General features: G+C 40.8%; 1 non-coding gene across 1 annotated transcript; it reads left to right on the top strand.

Annotated features, from left to right (window-relative positions):
- Positions 1 to 5,564: 5,564 nt before the first annotated feature.
- On the top strand, positions 5,565 to 5,782 carry LOC136396333 (small nucleolar RNA U3). The gene has a single exon (XR_010749671.1). It is a non-coding gene; the product is annotated as a small nucleolar RNA U3 (small nucleolar RNA).
- The last annotated feature ends 11,475 nt before the right edge of the window (positions 5,783 to 17,257 follow it).

The raw sequence follows: 17,257 nt of genomic DNA, 5'->3' as shown, positions 1-17,257 counted from the left end.
AGATAACAACCAACATGCTACTGGCAGAGGAGGTGAGGAAGGATGAGGAGGTGAGGAAGGACGAGGAGGTGAAGATCATTCCCAGGTTGCAGGGACAGTCGGTTCAAGGAGGAATGGAATCAGAGTACATTTTGTTAGTGACCTTTTGTGTCCAAGGTGGAGCATCCAAGTTAGACAGAAATAAATATGGATTCCCTAGCAAATAGGTGGTATGGAGACATGGAAATGAATATTGCCCAGAGAAATTATATCAAGTGAAAAGAGAGGAGTCCTAATAGGGATCCCTGAGGATAGTCTATGTGAGTGGGGTCTTGGGCAAGAGGACCAGTGGAAGTCCACATGCATATGGTTAAATATTTGAAAGTGAACATCAAATTAACAGGCTAAATAAAATGTTGAGTCCTCATATTTTTAATATTATATCTTTGTAACAACACAATTTTAAATGTGCAAAATTGTGGTTTTAAATAAAATTTGGCAAAAAAAATTGAGATGACTTAGTTCAATTATTATTTTGAATGTCTGCATGTTCCATTGGTTGCCAGCAATGTGCAAATAAGGGATAAAAGAGTCATTATGCACTTCATGAGTTATTATAAATTTACCCCATAAAACTTATTTTCTTGCCTTTGTTTCAGCAGAGCACTAATTACGTTGTTATAATCAAGATTCTCACATAATTCATGTTCTTTTCACAGTAGTGCCAAAATAGGAAACTGAGGCAGCAACAATTGGAAGTGTCAAAAATTGTTAAAGTAATGCTTCAATTCAGAAATGAATCGTTAATTTTACACACCATGTTCAAACATTATTATATACAAAATATCTAGAAACTACTACAAAATGTTTTAACTTGATTATCTCTTAGAACAGCATCTAGATCTACAGAGCAATATAAAAAACCTCAGTATCACACTTCCCACTTATTACCTGCATATATACAAACTTAAGAACAATCCGAGTTGCTTGATATTACAAAATATTTTTCTGCCTCTACGTGATGCTACTGTAAATGCCACATTTATTCATAAATACTTCTAGAACTCTCAATCAGAGTGAAGAGAAGCAAGAAAATGGACAGTTGGCAATTTGGAGAAGTGATACTTTATTATATAAGAATGTATCGCATTCATGTTATCTGAGAGGAAAGATTTGACACGTTAATTAATTTGTCTTTTCTCTTATCTGAGCACTTTTGCCACTCAAATTTTCCCTGAACTCTGAAGCAGTGCTCATCTTTGGTCCTGCAGCCCACACACTGTTATAAGTGTTGAACCCAGAGCTCTTCTGTTTAAAAGTCATGGGCAAATGATGTAGAGAAGGATTTCCCGGGGCTTGAACAATGTTAGTCATGCCTGCACTCGGTGCTGTGTTCCAAATGGTAGAGGTCTCCTCTTGTTCTTCAATAAATGTACTCAGAGGGTGTGATAGGATGTTGTTCAGGGCAGGGTTCCCATTTTCCGAGTCCAAAGAGTGGTACTGCTCGAGAAGCATCAACCAGTGATTGGAAGGAGAGAATCGCGTGAAGGAGTTTGAGGCAAGATGACCAAAGAAATAAGAAGAAAGTAAAAAATGGTATTGCAGAAATCAAGACAAGGGGATTTCCAAGGAATTACCAACAAAGTTAAGTGTAGGATGTTGACTAAACAAAATGTGGCATATCTATACAATAAAATATTATTCACCAATCAAAAAGAATCGAGTATTGATACATGTTACAACACAGATGAACCTCACGAGCACTATGTTAACTAAAAGAAAACAATCACAGAAGTCTACATACATTGTGAGAAAAATTTTATATGCATTATCCGCAACAGACAAATCCATACAGACAGGAAGCAGTTTGATGACTGAAAGGTGCTTGCAGAATTGGAGGAAATGGGAGAGACAGCGAGTGGGTACAGGTTTCTCTTTGAGGTGATGCAAATGTCCTAAATTTAGATCGTGACAAGGGCTGCACAACTCTGTAAATATGCTAAAAGCCAGCGACCTGCACACTTTCAAGAGTTGAATGTTGTGGCATGTAAATTATACCTCAATAAAACAGTTTTTAAAAATAGAAGAGAAAAAAAAGAGGAGCTCTTCACCACATTTAAGATCACTCCATTCTTTGTCTGATCCACCAACTGTGGATCACCGTCCACCTAACTGTAAAAAATCAAGTCTTGGGAACTGAGGAAAATCAAAGCTTGTTTAAGAATAAAACAATATATCATGGTGATTCGTCCTTTGCCCCAACAAAAATATAAATCTTCTGTTCTTTGAAAAACAAAAACTGAGAGAGAGGGACCCCTTCATAATAAAGGTCTTTCACACTAAGCTAAACTTGAAAACAGAGAACATTTATGCAAAAATCCATTTACTGTGTCAGTAATTTTCAACATTTCCCCTGCTGTTATTGTAGATAATTGAGTAAAAGCTTTTTCTTCCCTACATCAAGCATCAGTTTCCAACTGATCCTCTTTAGAAATTCAGTTTTGAGATTTCACTTCAAGATCATGACTGCAGAGTTTATGGGAAATGCATATGTGTTTGGGTAAATGGAACTATTTTCTTTTCTTGAGGCAAACACTTAGAACAACTGGAAGCAAACAGAACAGGGGGAGTAAGATCTCCTACCCAATTTATCAATACAGAGTCACAACTACCTTTTCTTATCATCTTCCAGTTGACTGTAATTCCAGGTTAAGAATCCACAATTCACATCTTCCCCGTGCAAACAATTATTCAGCATTTATGTGAATACAAGTTACTAAATAAATGCTAATATATTTCTGCTGCTCATGTTTTTGATGCACACATTGATTCTAAAGTCCATAAGCTAGCTAATGTCTACATACTAGCAAATGTGTTGCATTGAATTTATACTTTCTAAGAATTTATTTCTTAAAACTCTAAGTTAGAGGTATGATACCTACAGACAAGTGATATCTAATGGGAAGATTAATAACTCACTAGGCATCTTATCAATCTCACAATAACCATTCCAGGTAATTGGGTCAATTAACATCTACATTTTTGCAGTTTACATGAGAGTCAGATACAATACTGTTTGCTTCTTTATAAAATGGGAGAGCAGGTATTTCTATAGATCCATTCTTTAGATAGGTAGTCAAAGGTTGGTCAAACCATTAAGTGACTAAAGTAGAACCCCTTGCTAAATGTTTCCAGAGTCCCCTATCCTTAACATCTACTCGGGTCCAATTAGTTGACGTCTGTCTTTCCTCTAAGTTTCATGGAAACAGGGACCTAACACAGCATCTGGCACACAGTATGTGCTCAACAACCATTAGTTGAATTAAACTAATCAAGTTCCCATAGCTCGTAAAGCAGAGATGAGATGTAAGGCTCTACTTGACATGGTCTTTTAGAGCCCTAGTAGTGTTTTATTTACTTATTATTACAATTAGTTCATTTAAAAAGGAAGGAAGGAAGGAAGGAAGGAAGGAAGGGAGAAAAGAAAGGAGGGAGGGAGGGAGGAAAGAAGCAAGAAATGAAGAAAGGAAGTAAGGAAGATGGTAAGTGAGAAAGCTAGACCAAGATGTGTTTGCTTTTATACCCGTGGCCACCTGTGTGGAGCAGCATTTTGGCACAGTAGTCATATAGCTCTATGGACATTTAGCTCAGTGGTTAAGAGTCAGAGGGTTATGGAGTTAGGTCTTTACCCCAAACTTTGCTCTATTCTCTCTAGACCTTTGGTAACCTTCCTAGACCTCGATTTCCTCATTTGCAAAATGAAGACAAAAATAAAGATCTCTCAGGATTATTGAAATGATTGAATGGAATCAAATCTGTAAAGCATGCAACACAATGCTTGGCACATAGAGAGAGTTCAATATTCACCGTTATCATTACTATTACTATCCTTATGTGTCCCTAACAAGAAAAGCAAAGGCCTCTTGGGTTAAACACAGAATTGTCAACAGCAGAAAAGATCATTTGCTGGTAACTGATACTTGATTTGAAGATGGAAAAGCTTTTACTCAATTTTCTACAATAGTAGTTGAGTAAATGTTATTTCTGTCATGTCTTTCATAGGACATTGAAGCCACCAGAGGCAAGAATAGCATCTGAGCTTCCTGGAGAGAAGTTCATTGACCTTCCAGTGAAAGAATGTGGGGAGACCTAGAATATTCTTCTCTATTCCCTTTTACCAGCGCTGGGTCACTTAATCTCCTCATCCCACCTCCAATGCTATGTGCAATATTTTTGCTAAGCAACTGCAATCCTACATGATCATTTTGAGAAATGGAATTCTTAAATTCCTTTACAGCTCAGAGAATGTTTCTATCATTTGCATATACAACTGTTTCTTTTCATGCTAAATGATTTTATTTCTGATTTCAGCTGCTTTTTATGAATACCAAGATTCCCAATGGTTGTGCCCGGAAGGACTGTGTTGCCTTCCTCAAAGACCCTGTCTTCATCAGAGATTTCTCCTTCTCCTCTGTCTCCACTCTTCCTCACACCTCTCTTAACCTCTGAGACAGCCAGCAGTTCAGAATATGGTTGAATCGTATTGAACAAACATTGATACTTCATGCTTGTCTTGGTGGATAGTAGAAAGATAGGACATTGGAAGCTAGTGACTTGGTTGTGAACTCTGATTTAACCATTGACTAGGTTTTGGCAAGCGATTTCATGTCTCCATATCTTCTTGGTTTGCACATTTATAAAATGGGAATAATAATAACACCCACCTCATTCATTTGTAATAAGATAACATAAATAAAAAATTCTTTGCAAAATATGGTATTTTTCAAAAAAAATTTTGATTACCTGGAATGATAGTAGAGGAAAAGAAAAATAAAAAATTAATATGAATTAATTAATAGGGCCCACTGGGTGATGAGTAATTTATAATTCAAAATGCTACTTTGTTACTTTCTGAGTTAGTACATTATTGCAAGCTGTTCCTCTATTTCTTTTTGTTCAGGAATGTTTCCTCTCTTCCACTAGTGTATCTGTGATGGTCAGTGCTCTGTCTATATTCCTCTTCTACCTTCACACTGTTTCTTCTGTAAAGCTTGGCCCTTCCATTATTACAACTATCAACTGTAGACAGATGTCTCACAAATCTACTCTGGAGGCTAGGAAATCACAAGACCATTAAAATCCCTTCACATTTACCATACAATGTAATCTAACCATAAGAGTGACAGGCATCATACTAACAGATAGGTGACATCCAACATTTTAACAGTTCTCACCCACATACAAGGAATTTTGCCTACCACAAGCATCTAGCATCTGCCAAGCAAGAGTTTGGCTGAAAGGATACAAAAAGAATTTGACATGTCCTTTACCTTCAAAGAATTATAAAGCAGATGATAATCATCCCTAAATCATAGGGCTAGATGGATAGGATTATATGGGGAAAAGAACACATGTGAGGTGTTTATCATATATGAAAATTAGTGTTCAGAAAAGTTATTATTATCAAATAATTGGAACACAGTCTTTCAAGAGATAATGAAAGTTCTGCACAAAGCATAGATTGAGAGGAGGAATGCTTAGTTGTCGGGGAGATAAGAAAGGGCTTCAAAAAATAGAAACCACTTAGGACTCTACTTTCAGGGGTTATTTCTCTAGTTTGTTACAAAAAAAAAAGGTTGCTCTGAATGTGTAGAGCACCCAACACTGTGAGGAGGGGGCACAGCACTCTTTCCTGAGTGTGAAGCAGGCTCTTGGTGTTACTTCTGCCGTTGCCATTGGCCATTGCTGATTGTTCCTCTCTTCTTTCAGGAGAGAAAGAGGGAGAGGACGTAGTCTGAGTGGTAGGAAAATAATAGTAGTCTTGTGACCTCGATCTTCTCAAAAATCTCATTGGCTTTTTTGAGAAGAGATCGGCTGTATTAACCCCTTTTTAAAAATATTTGAAAACTAAGACTCAGGTAGGGAACTTAGTTGAGGCCATTCAGCTTATATTTAAGTCTATCCATCTGGTAAGAGATGAAGATAATCTTCACACCCAGGTCATTTAATTGAAATGCCTGAGCTTCCCATATGTGCGTACATGTCTATGTTAGCCGTAGTGAGAAATGTGGGGGGACTAGTGGCAAATAAGCTCATGCAGATAGCATGGGTTTATATCACTGAAATTCAGGGAAGGTTTAAAATTAAGCAAAACAAAAAGGCAGGTGCCTTTGACAAGAGAATTATCTGATAGCTAATCAGAATGTTATTTTTAAAAGATTGTCCTGGCTTTGATGGACAAGATGTATTATAGGATCAAGAAATTGCATGAGGGGGGATGAGCCAAGAAAGCTGCAATGGTGCTTCAGATGGGAAACAACCGAAAATTGAAACTGCAGCCGTTGAGAGGAGAGCTGGGAGAAATGCTGGAAATGGAAGCGAGCAGTAAGGAAGAGTTGGAAGAAAGGCCTGCTGTCATTGAACACTTCCTTAGAACTCTCCAACTGTTCACCCTATAGGCTCTCTTCCATCTTCTGTCTGCTATTCATACGCTGTATATCAGCCAACCTGGACCACCCGCACTGTGAGCAGAGCACCCCAGACTTACCATGCCAATGTGTTTGTTCTCACTGTTTTCTTCCTTGAGAGTAGTCAGTCTTCCTCGTATTCCCCTCTGGCAAAATCCTAACTTTCCTTCAGCGCTCATTTTAAGTGTCTCCAATTTCAGAGAACCATCTATGATCCTTTCCCCTTTCTAAACTGATGTGAACTCCTGCTCTTCTGAACACTTAAAAATCTGTACCAGGCCCTGGCCGGTTGGCTCAGTGGTAGAGCATTGGCCTGGCGTGTGGAAGCCCGGGTTCGATTCTGGCCAGAGCACACAGGAGAAGCATCCATCTGCTTCTCTATCTTAACCCTCTCCTTTCTCTCTATCTCTCTCTTCTCCTCCTGCAGCCAAGGCTCCATTGGAGCAAAGTTAGCCCAGGCGCAGAGGACAGCTCCATGGCCTCCACCTCAGGTGCTAGAATGGTTCCAGCCGCAAAGGAGGAATGCCCCAGATAGGCAGAGCATCGCCCCCTGGTGGGCATGCCGGGTGGATCCCGGTCAGATGCATGCAGGAGTCTGTCTGACTGCCTACCTGCTTCTAACTTCGGAAAAATACAAAAAATAAATTTAAAAAATCCTCACCGTACTACTCAACACTTTGATTCTCGTCTTATAGTGATCTCGAATTGATTTCAATTCAATACAAAGGAGACCTTTCCAACAATTAGAGCTCTCTGACAGCTTCTGAAGAGATGAGCTGCCTGTGAAGGCAGGGCACTGGTCCTCACTAAAGTTTGCATGCAATCGCTATAACTGTCAGGAAACTGAGATGAACCCCCGATCCTGCTGTAGAGACTTGAATGTCTAATGGGAAGGTGGGACTGGGAAATCCTTGAAATCCTGTTATCACTCAGAGATTCTGGATTACATATAACAATGTTGTATTCATTCAATAAAATCTTCTGAGTACCTACTTTGGACTTGGATAGGAAGCCCGAGCTTAAATGCCTATAGGGGAGGTAGGTGACTTACATGAGGAAGTGGGCTGAGTATTGGGCATCAGTGGGGAGAGAGGCACACTGGAGCAGATATGCTCTGTTTAAAGCTAGTCCTCACTCCTCAGCCTCCCCATTCATTGTTGCTGAGTTGGAATGGGGGGTTCAGCATTATCAGCCATTCTGATTATTCAAGGGAAATTTGAAAAATAAATTTTTGTCTTGATATATGTTTTTAAGTGGACAAAAAATTCCTTTTACAAAAGCAAAAAGAAACAAGAGACAAGAACACTGGACAGGCCCAACCAAATGCATCCAAGTGTTAGAGTTTTGAAACCTAATGCTAAACACTGTACTAGATGCTCGGTATAACAAAGATAAACCTGACCTTGAGAAATCCCACATTCTTATGGAGGAGATAGGCATTTTAACAGATAATGGCAATAGAATGAATGCACACTGAGACTATTTCAGCATTTTTCATCACAAAAAAAATGAAGGCAAAGTGTGCTCTCAGTGTGTATGGGAATACAAAGAAGAGAGGAAAAGCCAAGAAAGTAAGAAAAAAAAAAGAGTAAGTAAACTGACTTTCTATCTTCTGTCACCAGTTAGAGTGAATATAAGCCTGGGTCCTTGTCCTTGGGTAACTAGACAAAGGAGTGGTTTTTTATTTAAGGAGAAATATGATGCATTCAGTTGGGAACAAGTTGCACTTGATGAAGCCACAAAAAAATCTAGAAAACAATGTTTAATTACCAATTTCATATAGGGAGTTGGAAGGCTGAAAGAAAAATGAAAATGAGAGACAAGGAGTTGGAGATCATCTATAGAGGTAAAATGTTTCAAGTCCTGAATGTGAATGTGATTGAGTAGAAAACGGAACTATATTTTAGGAGAGAAGCATTTAAAGACAGGTGGAAAGTAAGAAAGTCCAGCAAAGTTAAACTAGAAAAAATACTAAGAAAGCAAGGAAAGACCCAAGTCCCCAAGGCCAAGGGAGGGGCATTTATGGAGAAGTCTCTCTCTTTTCATTCCTCTTAAACTAGGTCATCCCCCAAGTACAGCTGGTAGGGGGGGAAAGGAAGCAAAACTGTAGACTCTAATACCAACAGGATTTCCAATCTGGGCAGGAATTATCACCCAGTCAAGAGCTGAAAGTGAGTCTTGAAGAGAATATTGCTGGGTGGCCATCCGTGCCTTTCATTTTGGGTGGTCACCAGGAGAATATTCTTACCATGGCAGAAAGAATGGAGTTTTATTTTTTGCACTGACTGTGCAAGAGCAATGCAAGTCGTGAGGAAGGGATTCACTGTTTTCAACCGCAACCTTCCCACATTCCCGGCACAAACGTCATTCCACACCCAGAGACACTCAAACCAACTTCAGAGCAGATGAGCACATCCATGTTCTTAGGTTGCAATTATTCACCACAGTCAAGTTTCTTTTTTTCTTAGGAAACATAAACTCAGGTCTCCTGGGAAAAGAAGGAACATGAAACAGGCCAAATTAGGAGTCTAGTGGACTTGAGAGGTGAATTTTCAGAAACTCCCTTTTCTCTATTAATCCTTCTCTTTTTTGTCCCTTATCCATTATGTGGGATTAGTTCTTTGTGAATTTGGATTTGTCCTGATGAATTAAATTCTTGGCAACTGCTGTTCCTGCTGACTGGGTGTTTCTTTGTGTTCTTTGTAAGATCTATAACTCATTGCACCTGTTGCATCTGAATAGTCCTCTGCAGTCAAGTGTGTGTGCGTGTGTGTGCGCACACTCTTTAAAGCATTCTACAGCATTCAATGTAAAAAGAAGAAGGGAGTAGATGGGAGGGGTTGCTAAACAGTGGCCTGAGTTAAGAAGGCAAGTTGTAGAATCACTGTCCTTGGCGATCTTTTAAGAAAAGTACCAGAAAAAAACTCTACACAGCACAGTGGGCAGTTGGTGCTCCTTTGGGGCAAGAGGTAATACAAGATGAACTCTGAAGACCTTTCCAGACTTTGGGAGCTACTATATGTTTTCACCAGTGATCAAGAAAAGAATTTCATGATCCTCCAGTCAAAATAGCATAGTTTTTCAATAGGGTAAGCCTAGGTCAGAGAGGTTTAGCAAAAACTCACACAAGGTAACACAGCCAGTTAGTGAAAGACAAGGAACTAGACTCCACACCTCCTGATTCCACCCCATCCCAGACACACACAATCTCACTTTACACCCTTTTTTTTCTAGATAAATATTAACCAGCTGGTTTGTAAGGCCTTTGTAGAGAAGCTCTCTATTTTCATCAAGTTTCACATTTTTGAAAAATTATCTCAGAATTTATACCAGAAGGATGTTGTGTTTTTTTTTTTTCAATGAAATAGATTTTTTAATGGGAAAAAGAAAAAATGACCCAGGGTATGTATCTCAGCAGCTAAATAAACAGATCTACAGAACAAGCATTTTTTGGCTTTATGTGATATATTATTTATAATGCAGTCATTCAATTTATTAAAGATTGGACCATTAGCTTCATAATATAATAGAATCTCTCCCTTTATTTTCCATCTAGAGCTCTCTCTGAGATGGAAATCAGCCAAATGGAGTACAAGTATCTTTCTTGGAGCTTCTGTTAGGTTTCCTTCTTTCTTATTTTTCTTTATTCCCCACTGCCACTCAACACCACCATCATATATATGTGTGTGTGTGTGTGTGTGTGTGTGTGTGTGTGTGTGTGTGTGTGTGTGTGTATCTTTTCCCACACATACTTGAACCCATCTAAACATTATCCATTGGCTGTCAGGCCTCCAGAAATTTGGAATGGGTCTCATCCTAAGGATGAGACTATTCTCAATATCATAATTTTTAAAAATTCAATAAGATCATTTCTCATCTTTGTCATCCAAGACCATTTTTACATCTCTTATGGGCAAATATAAAACATTAGTGGATGACAAGGATAAGAACTTGAAAGACTTCATTATTGATAAAATCACCTGAGGGTCACAGTTAAGCTCTCAGAAAATACTGGTTGAAACTTTCTAGCTTTCATTTCTTCTCTTAATATAGTCTGACTCAAGAACTGCACATCATCCTAAAAGTTATTGTCTTAAACATGAAAGTTCAAAGTGCAGGTGCATACGGTCAGATCCACCACATATAAATCATATTACATCTAAAGTCATGAGGTATTAGATATTTGGTCCATGTTTGGTGGTCATGGTGAATGGAGTATCCATCTCAAGGCTCTTCTCATTCAAAAGTTGTCATTGATGAAGGACAAGCTCTCCCACGGTGACTGCACAGAGCACGGTATGTTACAAACCAACACTTTGTCATTCATCAGACTCACTCAACCCCTTTATTGCCTTCTAGCTGGCCTCCCTGGTACTGTGTTTGGAAATCATCACATCTTCATTATCTAAATAAACATGTGCTCTGCTCACCCTGAGTATACAGTATAGAGTTTCCCACATGAGAAGCAGCTCCATTTCTATTCTACGTCAGCTTTTCAAAGCATCTTCCCTTATGATTTTTATTTGGGGCTTGTATTTAAAATCACTGGCATTTTCTCTCTCCATGCAAATTTATCTACACTATACTTTTATTCAGACCATCTCAAATATACCCTCCAAGTTTGGTGACCATCTATCTAGATATTTTGCTTCACAGGATGGAAGACGAGCAATGAGTAATTTTATTTATGTTAATTTAATAATTAATTCATTCAATCAGAAAACACTACTGAATGCTTATTCATGCTGATTTTTCCTAAATTGATTTGTATTCCAGTTTGGTGGTGAGAGCTGGGCGTCTGTGTGTCTGCCTACTCCGCTGCCATCTTTTCAGTCCCCCCTGAATGCTTATTCTAAGTTAGGCCCTATGTTCAAACTTGGGAAAGGATGAGATAAACGTAGTTCGTGCTGTGGAAGTGCTTCCTCGCAGCCTCGTTGAAGAGTCAGGCAAATAATGAACTCACCTCAATATGTTGTGAGATCTGTAACCCAAGTGTGTGCAGAACGTGAGAAAGACAGAGCCTAGGGGCTGATGGGTTTGCCTGGAAAGGCATGATGGACAGCTTCGTCAAGAAGGTGGTCTTTAGGCTATGCCTAAAGGATGAGCCAAATTTTTCTGGAATGGCACAACAAAGGTGGGCCTTCCAGGCAGAGGAGACAGGAAGCAGCACTGTGAATTGTCCAGTGTGACAGGAGTGCACCATGTGTGACTGGGCAGAACTGTTACACAGGAACTTGGCAAGGGAGGTTGGGCTCAGATAAAAGATCTTCAATGTGTCTTCCAAAGACGTTTGAGTTGTTTTCTTCAAAAATGAAATATTTTTTCTTCAAAAATGGCAGGGTTGACAAACTGTCCAAGGAAAGAAGTGGTAGTGAAGATAGGACCACCAGTTAGATACGTATCAAGATACAAAAGAGTGGTCTGATCTAGAGAGAAGAAAATGGACTCAAGAGCGAGACATGTTTGGGTTAGAATTGCCAGCCCACACGGAAACAACCAAAGTGCCCTTTGGTAGAGGATTAGATAAAGAAGAGGTGGTTCATATCTACAATGGAGTACTGCTTAACCATAAGAAAAGATGAAATACTGCCATTTGCGACAACATGGATGGATCTTGAGAATATTGTGCTAAGTAAAATAAATGAGATGGAAAAAGTCAAGAACCATATGATTTCACTCATATGTGGGATCTAAAACTGAAAGCAACAAATGAACAAAAAGACAAACAAAATCTCATAGACACAGACAACAGTATTGTGGTTACCAAAGGGAAGGGGGTGGGAGGAGCTAGTTAAAGGTAAAGGTGGTCAAATATTTGATTATGGAAAGAGTTTTGACTTGGGGTGATGAGCCCACAATGCAATATACAGATAATGTATAGAATTACATACTTGAAACCTATATAATTTTTTTGTGTTTGTGACAGAGACAGAGAGAGGTATAGATAGAGAAAGACAGACAGGAAGGGAGAGATGAGAAACATCAATTCTTCATTGCAGCACCTCAGTTGTTCATTGACTACTTTATCATATGTGCCTTGACTGGAGGCTACAGCACAGTGGGTGACCCTTTGCTCAAGCTAGTGAACTTAGGCTCAAGCCAGCAACCTTGGGCTTCAAACTAGTGACATTTGGGTTCAAGCCAACAACCATGGGGTCATTCATGTCTATGACCCCTACTCAAGCCAGTGACCCAACACTCAAGCTGGTGAGCCTGTGCTCAAGCTGGCTACCTTGGGGTTTTGAACCTGGGTCCTCCATGTTCCAGTCCGATGCTCCATCTACTGTGCAACCACCTGGTCAGGTTTCACCTATATAATTTTATTAACCAATGTCACCCCAATAAGTTCAATAAAAAAATAATAATTGCTCAGCCCTGTTGGCAGGATGGCTGTATTCTTCATTGTGTTTCCCATATACATGCTGAGTGTATAGAAGTCCTTAAACTCCTTAAATGCTTAAGTAGAGACACATAATTCAATAAATAGATTCTCCAAAATTACCGATAAACATTAAGGTGTTGGGAAAAAAACAGCTCTTCTAGACTCTGAGCCAGCAGCGCTGGGGATGGTGTACCAGCACTGACATTTAGTAGCAGGCTGGACGTTGGAAAAGCCCCTTTGCTTCTCTTCTGTCCCAAATGGAGGAACCAGAGGAGCTGATTTATCTGCAAGGCTTCCTCCAGCTCTCAGGCTCTGTGAGTCAAACCATTATGATAAGGGGCCACCAGTTCTGGCCTTTCCCAAGCTGAAGTCACCCCTGAAGCAGAAATTATTCTGGGGCTGATCAGGAAATGTGAGTCCAGTCACTGTAGTGACATCCCAAGGATCTATTCTCAGAAATTGGGGACCAGCAGATCTGGTCTGAGGCTGGGGCAGATGTCAGAGGTAGATCCGTGATTACACAAGCCTCTCTGAGTTTCGCCCCTTCAAAGGCACAGCCAGACCGGGTCCAAGTGACCTGCCAGAACTTCCACAGAAGAACGAGCCCTCTCTTTCACATCTCAGGATTTCCCAGAATCTGTTTTTCCTGCTTGTGTAAATTCCCACAGCCAATTATGTTATTTACATTGTTCTGAAGCTGCTCATAGGACTTGCCACAAGAATGCAGGGTTCTCAGGTGGCTTTCTCTTACTTCCTCATCCCACACAGCTGGGAACCACTTCCCTCCTACAGCAAGCCTTGCTCCTCAGTGCCCCAACCAGTAGAGGGCACCACCTCTGCTTAGCTGCAGTTGCCTAACTCTTCGTGAACACCGACTGTGTGCCACAGCATTCTCCAAAGTCAAGGATTCCACACAGCGACCCCATGAGGTAGATGATGTGACTTCCTTATTTCAGTGTGACTTCCCTATTTGGTGAAAGAAAGGTAGCTCACCAAACAAAGCCCTAACTTCTAGAATTTGCCAGACCAGGATTCAAACTAAGTTCTGTCTGGTTTCCAGTCTGCTCCATCTCCATCTTACGACCAGAGAGCTAAGCTCTAAAGAACATTATGCCCAAGTGAGAACTCTCGGCAGAGCCTCCAAGCACATCTATGCCTGGTGTCTTTGTTACCCAAGGAAGGCACAGTCAAGATTACTTCAATCCAAGATACCAAAGGACAGGAACGGGTAAAAATTCCCCTAGCCCCAAGAGCATTAATGTTAGAGTCCAGCTTCTTTCCAGTTTTTCCCAAGAAAGTTGTGATGCGCTGCTACCAGTCAGTTTTGCATAGTCATTAAAATGAAGAAACCCTGTGAATCTGATCACCTGGTTTTGAATCCCCCTTATCACAGAGTAGCCAAGTAACCCAGGCCAGATCACCGAGGCTCTCAAAGCCCCATCTTCCTGTGTATACATGGCAATGAGAGTGCTGCTCCCCTCACAGCATTGTTATGAGGAGTAAATAAGATGATGCATGGAAGGCACTTAACACAGAGCCTGGCATATGGCATGAGCTCGATAAATCCCAGCCATTATTATTATCATAATATCTCGGCACATAAATCTCTCTGCAGCTCTGATTGTTTTCTTAGGACAGATTCCAGTGAGTAAAATCACTGTATCACAGGGTGGCTCTTTATACATCATACTTAATTATCTCCCAGAAATTTTAGAACGATTTATACACCTAACAGAAGTGCCTGCAGAAGTAGAGACAGCATCCTTCATGGCAGTGGATGCAACAGATATCTCAAATGAGGATGACTGTAACACAGTAAGAGGTGTTTGAGCATCTTACAAGTTCTCAAATAGAAGGACATAAACTTTCTGTTTGTCTCTGTGTCTCCAGTTAGGGCAACAGCCAGGACCAGAACTGATCATCCCGGAGGCTTTAGATTTAAGAGTTAAAGGACATGGGTTCAATTCCAAGCTCTGCCATTTACCAGCTTATTTTTCATCTCTGGACCTCAGTTACTTAAACAGTTTTTTAAAAAATATATGGATAAGATTGCCCTGGCTGGATAGCTCGGTTGGTTAGAGCATTGTCCTGAAATGCAGAGGTCTCTGGATTGACTACCTGATAGGACCACATACTGGAATAGATCAATGTTTCTGTCTCTCTCTCACTCTCTCCCTTCCTCTCTCTAAAATCAATAAAATAAACATTTAAAAAATTTTAAATACGAATTATATCATATCTGAGCAGTTTCTTCCTCTCACATATGCTGCAGCTATAGACCCAGAATAAATGTGACTATGCCCAGCAATGACAGCTGTCAATAATTTTTGCATGTTTTTCTATAAATGCATGCCTGTATAAACAATTTTCCACTTTATTATTACATACATATTCCATGTGTCTGATATCAGGTGGAGTCTAGAACCAGGTCTATCAAGATTGTGCTGGGCAATTGTAGGTAAGTGGCTTCACCATTCTGGGCCCCATTTTCCTGTCTGTAACAATGAGGATGGTGGTCCGAATTATCTCCATTCGCTATGTTCCTGTGATCTCGTTTTCCCATACATCAGGTTTCTTAACTGACACTACTGACATGTTGAGCCAGATAGCTCTTTGTTGTGCTGAGGACGGGTGGCCACTGTAGGGTGCTTAGCAGCGTCCTTGGCCTCTGCTACTCACTGGCACCCCCCACCAAAGCTGTGACAACTAAAAATGCCTCTAGACATTGCCAAATGTCTCCTGAGGATCAAAATCATCCCCGGTTGAGAACTACTTGGATATACTTAAGGGTTTCGGGTACTGGGTGTTATTTAAAAAGCTGAGTTAGACAGCTTTTAATATCCTTTCCCAGCATAACATCCCAGAGGCCAAAGCGGTTCTCAACCTGTGGGTCACGACCCCGGCGGGGGTCGAACGACCAAAACACAGGGGTCGCCTAGCCATTGGAAATAAATATTTTATTTTAAAATGTATTGTATAATAAATATGTGTTTTCCGATGGCTTTAGGCGACCCCTGTGTTTTGGTCGTTCGACCCCCGCCGGGGTCACGACCCACAGGTTGAGAACCTGCCGTGACACATATTTGAGAGAGGGCCTTGTCATCCTTAGAGTCTCTTCTACCCACTGAATTCCATGGGAGAGACTGACTCCGTCATCCACCTTTTAGCTGCAGGTGACGGGTGGGATGTCCAGCTACAAGCTTGCAGTCCATCTGATCCAGTCATAAGTCAGATGGGCACATCCTCTTGTTTTCCTGTGTTCTTTCACATATCAAATGTGAAGGACACCACGAAGCAATTTGGAAAGGATTAAATGTGACAAATGTGAACCTTCCCGGTACCAAGAAGGAGGAGAAGGCAGCACCAAATAGGAAGCTCCAGCTTTCACATTTCCCTGAAGAGCATGACCACTCACTCGCTTCAGGGTGCAGCCTTGGGCTTTGGACTAGATTTTCTTCTGGCTTAGGTGCATCTGGCCAGAATCAAGAAGCAGCTCCTGAGGAGCGGGGTGGACAAACGATCCAGTTAGCAGTCAGAGAGGAATGCGATGGACCGAGAGAGGGACTCGGGCTCCAGCAGAACACGTCAGCAGAGTGCCGGGGGAAAGGAATCTGTTTCGCAGGTGTGTTTGGAATCTGGCACAGAGCACTGGGCCAAGGCCAGCGCTGCTGGGCTGGTCTGAATGCCTTCTATGTTGACTCCCTGGGACTGAGACCCCGGACTTAAAGGGGAGAATGTCTAGGGTAAACACAACAGCCAGACAGTGGCTAGAATTTTTCCTTAGGGCTTCCATGTCTCCTGCAAAGCACCAACAGGCCAGTGACAGGAGTGGCCTGAGTCCTTCACCCACCCTCTTTCACATCACCTGATCCAAAAAGAGCTCCAAAAATAGCTCAGAATCTGGGCCTGCCTGGGAGAGACATAAAGATCCATTTACATGGGAAGGTGACTGCTCTGAATACCCACAGCAGACCAATCTATGCTAATGGCTCAGTCCCCCTCGAATCTGGGATTTATATAACTGGCTCCTACACTCTGCCGTTGCCAGCAGAAATGCCTGAATTATCTTAATTCCAGAATGTAAATTATTCCAATTTTGAGGCCATCATTTTAAAGCTGTCAAAGTCAATATTTTTAACAGCCTAGAAAAAAAAATTACAACTGGAAATGTCTAAACAAGTTGTGCTTGAGGTCTGGAGACAACTTCTGGCAAAAATCAGTGCTGAGATGGAGAAAGCCCCACACGGACTCCACAACTGGGGAATAAAACGTCAATTCGTCCCGTCACCAATTCGTGTGCAGAAGAGCCAATGAGTCCGTCTCCTTGCATTGATCGCTTCCAATCTGTAGCCTTCCATTTATAGATTCATCATTTGTCTTTGGGTCTTAAGATTTTTTTTTTTTTTTTTTTGGATGCTGTGAAGGTTGA

This window comes from Saccopteryx leptura, chromosome 2 (assembly GCF_036850995.1).
Source record: "Saccopteryx leptura isolate mSacLep1 chromosome 2, mSacLep1_pri_phased_curated, whole genome shotgun sequence".
Classification (NCBI taxonomy): domain Eukaryota; kingdom Metazoa; phylum Chordata; class Mammalia; order Chiroptera; family Emballonuridae; genus Saccopteryx; species Saccopteryx leptura.
Note: the sequence above shows the minus strand (reverse complement) of the source record. Positions and strands in the feature narration are given on the sequence as shown.